Genomic DNA, 9318 nt, shown 5'->3' on the forward strand with positions numbered 1-9318 from the left:
CATGAAATCACTCAAGATATCCCTCAAGTAATTAAGGAACAAAAGAAGAAAAGGCACACTAATCTAGGAACTTCCTCTCTGCCCAGAACGTTGGAGGCTATACACCACACCCCTCAACAGTATTTATAGGAACTCAAACACCAGATTCTGCTCTGTTCCAGTAACAAGAAGCCGAAAGCACCAGCCTGAAGATGACGAGTGAGACCTCGTCGAAACGTCGCACAGACACCCCGACTCTTACACGGGAAGACACCCGAAGACACCAAAACCTGCATTCCTGTACCCGTGAAAATCTACGAAAGCATATATATATATATATATATATATATATATATATATATCCTTTCATTTGGGGCACTTGAGCAGCAGCCTAAATAAGTCCAATATTGGAGATTAATGGGCGTTTAGCCTCGTTGAATTAATAACTTCGCCGGCACGCACACAGAAAAAGATGCAACGCGTTTTGTCTTTTCTGGGAGAATGACATTAGAAAGGTGGCGTGGGCCTGGCTCCCAACCAGCGCTAGGCCTCAAATAATAATAATAATAATAATAATAATAATAATAATAATAATAATAATTTATTATTTATACCCCGCCCATCTGGCTAACTTTCCCCAGCCACGCTGGGTGGCTCCCAACAGAATATTTAAAACACAATAAAACATCAAACATTAAAGACTTCCCTAAACAGGGCTGCCTTCAAGTGTCTTTTAAAGATAAGATAGCTGCTTATTTCCTTCACATCTGATGGGAGGGTGTCCCACAGGGCAGGTGCCACCACCAAGAAGGCCCTCTGCCTGGTTCTCTGTAACCTTACTTCTCGCAATGAGGGAACCGCCAGAAGGCCCTCGGAGCTGGACCTCAGTGTCCGGGCAGAATGATGGGGGTGGAGACGCTCCTTCAGGTATACTGGAAAGAGGCCGTTTAGGGCTTTAAAGGTCAGCACCAACACTTTGAATTGTGCTCGGAAACGTACTGGGAGCCAATACAGATCTCTCAGGACCGGTGTTATATGGTCTCGGCGGCCACTCCCAGTCACCAGCCTAGCTGCCGCATTCTGGATTAATTGCAGTTTCTGAGTCACCTTCAAAGGTAGCCCCACGTAGAGCGCATTGCAGTAGTCCAAGCGAGAGATAACCAGAGCATGCGCCACTCTGGCAAGACACATCCCATTAGCAGAAGGGTTTCCAACTTGCCCCTAAAGAATTTACCTTCCTTCTCCTCTCCCCACAATCTGTGCGCCTCACGGAATCCGTTCTGGGTTTTCTGCCATCGCTTAATTGGCTGCGCATGAGACTCTTTAATTTCAGGGTTGTGAGTTCAAGCCCTGTGTTGGGCAAAAAAAGATTCTTGCGTTGCGGGGGGTTGGAATAGATGACCCTTGAGGTCCCTTCCGACACTGCCATTCTATGATTCTATGAAACAACTCTGCGGAAGATTTGGGGAGGGGAAAGTTCCATTACAGAAGCAGATTTTTTTGGGGGGGGGATGAACGAATTCCTATGCCCCACAAATAACTCAGAGATGCATTTTAAATAAAAGGACACATTCTACTCATGTAAAAACACACTGATTCCCGGACCGTCCACGGGCAGGATTGAGAAGGAGATTGGGCTGGATCTGGCCCCCGGGCCTTAGCTTGCCTACCCATGGGCCAAACTCTAGACTCAATGTAGGAATTCAGTAAATATCTTGGGGGGGGGGGCTTCTCCCTCCCCTCCTAAACTGGATGCAGCTATGAGGAATAAATTGCGGGTGGTGCCCAATGCTAACTCAGAGACGGCGTATTTAAATGAATGCATGTGACTTTGATTCATTGCCTTCAAGGAGTGGCGTGATTCTGTTTAAGTTTGGGGGGGGACCAATAAAATACGGTATGTTAAACATTTCCTCCCCCCGTCCCCCGGAGCTTGCTCTGAGTCACAACTTGGTTGAACACAACCCTTAAGGGGTTTTGCGGGAAGCTTAAAATGGCGTAGAGCAAAGGAGGGGCCCCGATCCAGTCCACACGCTGCCAGCTCCCCCCCCCACCCGCCTGCCATGGCCAACACTCCTCTTGGCTTATTCGTCACCATGACATGCCCAGTTTGACCCTATAATAGCAGACCTGAATTTCATTTAATCCCAGTGTGCAGAAATAAAAATGTATCAAGCTGTAGCCCCTTGCTTAAAAATAAGCAAGATTCTAGTCCTCATCGGTCCTGATTTAAATAAGAACATTGCCTGTTTCATGGGGGGTGGGGTTGGTTTCTTGGGAGGTTCCTCCTGCCCTCCTCCCAACCAAAGGAAAAAGAAAAATATTTGGTTGATACCCAGCTCTACCTCTCTTTTAAATCGGAACCAGTGAAGGCGGTGAAGGTCCCGTGTGAGTGTCTGGAGGTGGTTGGAGGATGGATGGCGGCTAACCGATTGAGGTTGAATCCTGACAAGACAGAAGTACTGTTTTTGGGGGACAGGGGGCGGGCGGGTGTGGGGGACTCCCTGGTCCTGAATGGGGCAACTGTGCCCCTGAAGGGCCAGGTGCACAGCCTGGGAGTCATTTTGGACTCACAGCTCTCCATGGAGGCGCAGGTCAACTCTGTATCCAGGACGGCTGTCTATCAGCTCCATTTGGTACGCAGGATGAGACCCTATCTGCCCACAGACTGTCTCACCAAAGTGATTAATGCTCTGGTTATCTCCCGCTTGGACTACTGCAATGCACTCTATGTGGGGCTACCTTTGAAGGTGACCCGGAAACTACAACTAATCCAGAATGCGGCAGCTAAACTGGTGACTGGGAGCGGCCGCCGGGACCACATAACACCGGTCTTGAAAGATCTACATCGGCTCCCAGTACGTTTCTGAGCACAATTCAAAGTGTTGGTCTAAACGGCCTCAATCCAGTATATCTGAAGGAGCGTCTCCACCTCCATCGTTCTGCCTGGACACTGAGGTCCAGTTCCGAGGGCCTTCTGGCGGTTCCCTCCCTGTGAGAATCCAAGTTACAGGGAACCAGGCAGAGGGCCTTCTCGGTGGTGGCCCCCCGCCCTGTGGAACACCACCCCCACCAGATATCAAGGAAATAAACAACTACAGTGGTACCTCAGGTTACAGACACTTCAGCTTACAGATGCTTCGGGTTACAGACTCCGCTAACCCAGAAATAGTACCTCAAGTTAAGAACTTTGCTTCAGGATGAGAACAGAAATTGTTCAGCGGTGACGCGGCAGCAGCAGGAGGCCCCATTAGCTAAAGTGGTGCTTCAGGTTAAGAACAGTTTCAGGTTAAGAACGGACCTCCAGAACAAATTAAGTTCTTAACCCGAGAAGTGAAGTTACAGGAAACCAGGCAGAGGGCCTTCTCGGTGGTGGCACCCACTCTGTGGAACACCCTCCCTTCAGATATCAAGGCAATAAACTATTTTACTTTTAAAAGACAACTGAAGGTGGCCCTGTTTAGGAAAGTTTTTAACATTTAATGCTGTATAGTTTTTAACACTCAATTGGAAGCCCGCCCGCCCCCCGAGTGGCTGGGGAAACTCTGCCAGATGGGTGGGGTATAAATAATAAATTATTATTAATATAAAAATGCTTTGCCCAGAAGACGCCTCTGTGAAGGAGCCTTGCCTGATCCAGAACAATAGCTGCCTACACAGAGAGACACCAGCGCATACAAACCCTTTATCATCGTCTCCATCAATCATGCTAAAACAATTAAAGGCAGAGGCAATTAGCAGAACAGCAATAAACATCTGCAGAGCCCAGGTATATTACACTCATCCATTAATATCAGGCCGCAGAGACTTCGATGGCGAAGTAGCAGGAGACACAGTGGCAAGGAGGGGGGGGGGCTTCATTCAGAAGTGGGAGGGGAAAGGGACAGGGGAGGAGAGGAGAGGGCATGGACTGCCCTCTCCCTGGGCTCCTGGCAGGCAGTGGCGTAGCGTGGGGGTGCCAGGGGTGCCGGCCGCACCGGGCGCAACATCTGGGGGGGCGCGCTCGCTGCCTCCAGAGTCGCCGAAGAGCCTCGGGCGCAGGCTGTAGCGGAGCCGCATGTCTCGCGGCGCCCGGCTGAAGGCGCCCGGCAGGCAGCGGCTCTCAGCGCTCGCCGCGGAGGACGCGCCAGGCAGCCCCTCCTCACAGCCCCGCCTCCGCCGGTGCTGCTGCAGCTGCTGGGCTGTTGCATTTTCCTCGCCTCTCTGCCCCCCTCCTCCTCCGGGCAAGCGGCGTCGTTGGGGCGGCAGCGCCAGTGGCAACTCACAGGTTAGGGGTTAGGGGGGGCGCAAATTACTTGCCTTGCCCCGGGTTAGGGGGCGCAAATTACTTGCGTTGCCCCGGGTGCTGACAACTCACGCTACGCCGCTGCTGGCAGGGCCCTCACAGCTGTACAGCAGGCAGAAATGCCCCTGGGCAACACTCTTCCCTCCCACTGCAGAGCCAACCGGAAGCTGCTCCTGTTGAACATCTGCCGTGCAGATGGCTACAGCCATTTTGAGGCCTGCTAGAAATTGTTCTGCCGGACCTGCTGTTTGTTTCTGAAACTCTCATATTGTATAAGATTTTGTGGTCTTTGTTGTCTTGAGCAGCACCTGGTGAAACAGGCAGCGTGTAGATTTACTTTTTAAAAGTCACTAGTCCTCAGGTTTTTGTCCATGGAGTTTTCTTGGCAGGGATATTGGAGTGGCTTGCCGGTTCCTGCTCCAGGTGGATCACGTTTGGTCAAAACTCTCCACTATGACCTGTCCATCTTGGGTGGCCCTTCACAGCATAGCTCATAGCTTCTCTGAGTTAGTCAAGCCCCTTTGCCACGGCAAGGCAGGGATCCATGAAGGGATCTAAAAAACTAAGATCATGACCACTGGGCCCATCACCTCCTGGCAAATAAAAGGGGAAGAAATGGAGGCAGTGAGAGATTTTACTTTCTTGGGCTCCATGATCACTGCAGATGGTGACAGGAGTCACAAAATTAAAAGACGCCTGCTTCTTGGGAGAAAAGCAATGACAAACCTAGACAGCATCTTAAAAAGCAGAGAGATCACCTTGCCAACAAAGGTCCGTATAGTTAAAGCTATGGTTTTCCCAGTAGTGATGTATGGAAGTGAGAGCTGGACCATAAAGAAGGCTAATCGCCGAAGAATGGATGCTTTTGAATTCTGGTGCTGGAGGAGACTCTTGAGAGTCCCATGGACTTCAAGAAGATCAAACCTCTCCATTCTGAAGGAAATCAGCCCTGAGTGCTCACTGGAAGGACAGATCCTGAAGCTGAGGCTCCAAGACTTTGGCCACCTCATGAGAAGAGAAGACTCCCTGGAAAAGACCCTGATGTTGGGAAAGATGGAGGGCACAAGGAGAAGGGGACGACAGAGGACGAGATGGTGGGACAGTGTTCTCGAAGCTACCAGCATGAGTTTGACCAAACTGTGGGAGGCAGTGGAAGACAGGAGTGCCTGGCATGCTCTGGTCCAGGGGGTCACGAAGAGGCGGACACGACTAAATGACTAAACAACAACAACAATAACAGTCCTTGGCTGCGGAGAGGCAGACTAGACTTAACTCACACAGAGTGGCTGCAGTTTCCACTCAAGGGAATCGTGAAGACCAATTCCAAACGGGATCCTGCTGGCGGAGATAAAGGAGGGGTGGGTGGGTTCCTTAACCTGTTGTACATCTGTCTTGCAGAAGCTGAAAAGGTCTGCTGGAAAAATCCCAAAAATGTGCCTATTCCAAGACAGAAGAAGTGTGCATGCACACGAAAGCTCATACCAAGAACTAACTTAGTTGGTCTTTAAGGTGCTACTGGAAGGAATATTTTTATTTTGCCTATTCCAAGAGTTTGAGCTTCTCTAAAAAGCCCTTTCTGGATTGGTGGAAGGCAGGCAACAGGTATGCAAAAATGAGGCAGTCTGCACGTGCTCAGGGACACAGTTGCTCGGTTCTGGGAAGGAGCTTTCTCGGAGCTGAGTGTTGCTGAAGACAGCAAGGCCCTTAAGAAGAAAACAAATTAATTCTCCAGCTTCCGTTGACCTGTTTTATTTGACTGTTGCTCTTAACAGTGTTGCGCGTGACAGTTATTTTGGGGTATTTTAAAACAGGAATATAGGAAGCTGTTTTATAGTGAGCTGGCCCATTGACCCATCAAGCTTAATATTGCCTACACTGACTGGCAGTTGTTCTCCAGGGTTTCAAGGCAGGGGACATTCCCAGCCCTTCCTGGATATGTCAGCGATTGAACCTGGGACCTGCTCTGTCAATGAGCTATCGCACTTCCCTTAAAATTAAAGATATAAGATTCCAGTCCTCATGGCTCTGATTTAAATGAGAACATAGCAAGCTGCCTTCTACAGAGTCAGGCAATTGCTCCATTTAGCTCGGGATTGTGTCATCTATCAATATTCTTCTTAATTAGGTGAAGCAGCCAATCAGGGACCATGCAACATCACAGTGCCACATAGCCAGTGCCACATTGGCAACACGATTCCGTCACCAAGCCGAACCGGAGCGAGGGCAATGCTTTTCACCTTCACTCTGTATGCAAAATGACACCCACACACCCACATTTTTAGCAGACTCTCCATATTATTACCAAAGCAGACGATTTGCAAGGGGCAGACTTTTTGGAGAAAGGGGAAACCACTGTTTGGGTTTTGCCTTAGCACTGCTCATTTTCTGTGCTAGATCTCTGCCCCTGATACGCACACAAACATCTCAGCATCTCTGATGGCTTCTGGCTAGCAGCCCTAAATGCTAAACGAGATGATCTCTTGCTAACAAGGATTACGATCTATCTTTAGGGCCGAGAAAAGGAATCCACTTTAGGAGCCGTGAACCCTTTGCTCGGAGGGTGACAGCTCCATACGTTTCAGCCAATCTCTTCGGATGGATGGATGGGGGCGCTTACGACTCTGGGGCCTTCCAGCTTCGCCCCACAACAACACCAGGACCTTTCCCCCTTATACAACCTGTCTGTTCCACAAACCCTTCAGCCTCCCTGTCCTTGAATTCACGCAATAATCCAATTTAGCCAGATGTGCAGAGAGACGACAAACTTAACTCGAGACGGGAATTAACTCCTCTCAAACAGCAAGGGCTCAATCCCAGAATGTGCAAGATGCTCGTAGAACATGTGCAGAGTGCATTCACTTCCCCGCTACCTGTTATACAAGGTGTGACTGGAAGGTTTGGTGAACAGGCACAGAAATCGGACAGCGAGAAATATTCGAACATACAATCGGCATTAGGTAAAGCTAAAGGGACCCCTGACCATTAGGTCCAGTCGTGACCGACTCTGGGGTTGCAGCGCTCATCTCGCTTTATTGGCTGAGGGAGCCGGCGTACAGCTTCCGGGTCATGTGGCCAGAAGGACTAAGCCGCTTCTGGCGAACCAGAGCAGCGCACGGAAACGCCATTTACTTTCCTGCCGGAGTGGTACCTATTTATCTACTTGCACTTTGACGTGCTTTCGAACTGCTAGGTTGGCAGGAGCAGGGACTGAGTAACGGGAGCTCATCCCATTGTGCGGATTCGAACCGCCGACCTTCTGATTGGCAAGTCCTAGGCTCTGTGGTTTAACCCACAGCGCCACCCGCATCCTTTACAATCAGCATTGGAAACCTGCAAAATGCTCACAATTGTTTAAGGAGATGAAGTTTAAACTCGAAAGACAGTGTACGAGTGGTTTAAACGTTTCTGTGAAGGGCGGCAAACCATCGAAGATGACCCTCAGTCCTGCAGACCATCGATGAGCAGAACGGCGGCAAATGTTGACAAAGTTTGTGAGTTATTGATGCGGGATCGGCGTTCGTCCATTCGAACGATGGTGGAAGAATTGCATATTCCGCGTGAAATCTTTACTGAGGTTACTGAGTTGTCCCACCCTCCATATTCTCTCGATCTGGCCCCACCGGATTTCTTTCTTTTCCCAAAACCGAAATCTGCACTGAAAGGGCACAGATTTCCCAACATTTCACACGTCCGAGCTGCTGTGACAATGATAGCTGATAGCAGTACAAGAAGAGGACTTCTCCGGAAGTTTGTTAACAGTTCAACGAACGATGTCAACGGTGCATTGTATCAGAGGAGGCCTACTTTGAAGGCCTGTAATGTATGTATGTTCAAATACGTCTCGCTGTCCGATTTCTGAGGCCATTCCCTGATCTTTCCGGTCACACCTTGTATGTATTTGTGTGCAGGGGTCAGAGGCTGGAATTCCTCTGGTGTTCGGAAGGTTGTTCTTTAGTCATTTAGTTGTGTCTGCCTCTTCATGACCCCCTGGACCAGAGCACGCCAGGCACTCCTATCTTCCACTGCCTTCTGCAGTTTGGTCAAACTCATGTTGGTCGCTTCGAGAACACTGTCCCACCATCTCATCCTCTGTCGTCCCCTTCTCCTTGTGCCCTCCATCTTTCCCAACATCAGGGTCTTTTCCAGGGAGTCTTCTCTTCTCATGAGGTGGCCAAAGTATTAGAGCCTCAGCTTCAGGATCTGTCCTTCCAGTGAGCACTCAGGCCTGATTTCCTTCCGAATGGAGACGTTTGATCTTCTTGCAGTCCATGGGACTCTCCAGAGTCTCCTCCAGCACCAGAATTCAAAAGCATCCATTCTTCGGCGATCAGCCTTCTTTATGGTCCAGTTTTCACTTGGAAGGTAGGAGAAGGACAACTCTGACCCTAAATCTCTGCTGCTTTGCAGGATATCTTCAGGGGAATGCAAGGCTAAGGAGTAAACCCTAGACCAGGCATAGGCAAACTCGGCCCTCCAGATGTTTTGGGACTACAATTCCCATCATCCCTAGCTAACAGGTCAGGGATGATGGGAGCCGTAGTCCCAAAACACCTGGAGGGCCGAATTTGCCTATGCCTGCCCTACACAAATCCAGAGTGGAGTCCCTAAGAAGGTTGGGTGGCGCCTCGTACGCCTCCTTCCGGCAACTTCCTGCAGCCAAGCTGGTGCCAAATGTCTTTCTCTGCTTTCCTTTGGACCACATCAGCAAGGCTGAGAGGAGAGTCTTGTCATCTGGGCAACCAGGACTTCCAGACACACTGCCAAGGCTTGCGCCCTAGGGAGGTCACTTCAGTGCTGCTAATGCAGCGGTTAGACTTCACCCCTCAAAGGCGCACTCCATTGTCTCTCGAGACAGACAGAGGCCAACAACTATAAGCTACGTCTCAGTCATACAAAAGCCAGAGGTTTCTACCTTCTCGTTATGCACATGCCTACTGCACTCATAAGGTGGCACTGTGGTTTAAACCACAGAGCCTAGGACTTGTCGATCAGAAGGTCGGCGGTTCGAATCCCTGCCACGGGGTGAGCTCCCATTGCTCGGTCCCTGCTCCTGC

General features: G+C 50.0%; 1 pseudogene across 1 annotated transcript in view; it reads left to right on the plus strand.

Moving 5' to 3' along the window:
- The window catches only part of LOC309521650 (small nuclear ribonucleoprotein E pseudogene), a 122445-nt pseudogene extending 114877 nt beyond the window's left edge, over nucleotides 1-7568 (plus strand). The window contains exon 3 of the transcript XR_014224629.1: nucleotides 7222-7568. The product of XR_014224629.1 is annotated as a small nuclear ribonucleoprotein E pseudogene (transcript). The remainder of the gene's footprint in view (nucleotides 1-7221) is intronic.
- Nucleotides 7569-9318: the final 1750 nt, after the last annotated feature.

The sequence above is a fragment of the Podarcis vaucheri genome (genome assembly GCF_965113315.1).
Source record: "Podarcis vaucheri genome assembly, chromosome: 16".
Classification (NCBI taxonomy): Eukaryota; Metazoa; Chordata; class Lepidosauria; order Squamata; family Lacertidae; genus Podarcis; species Podarcis vaucheri.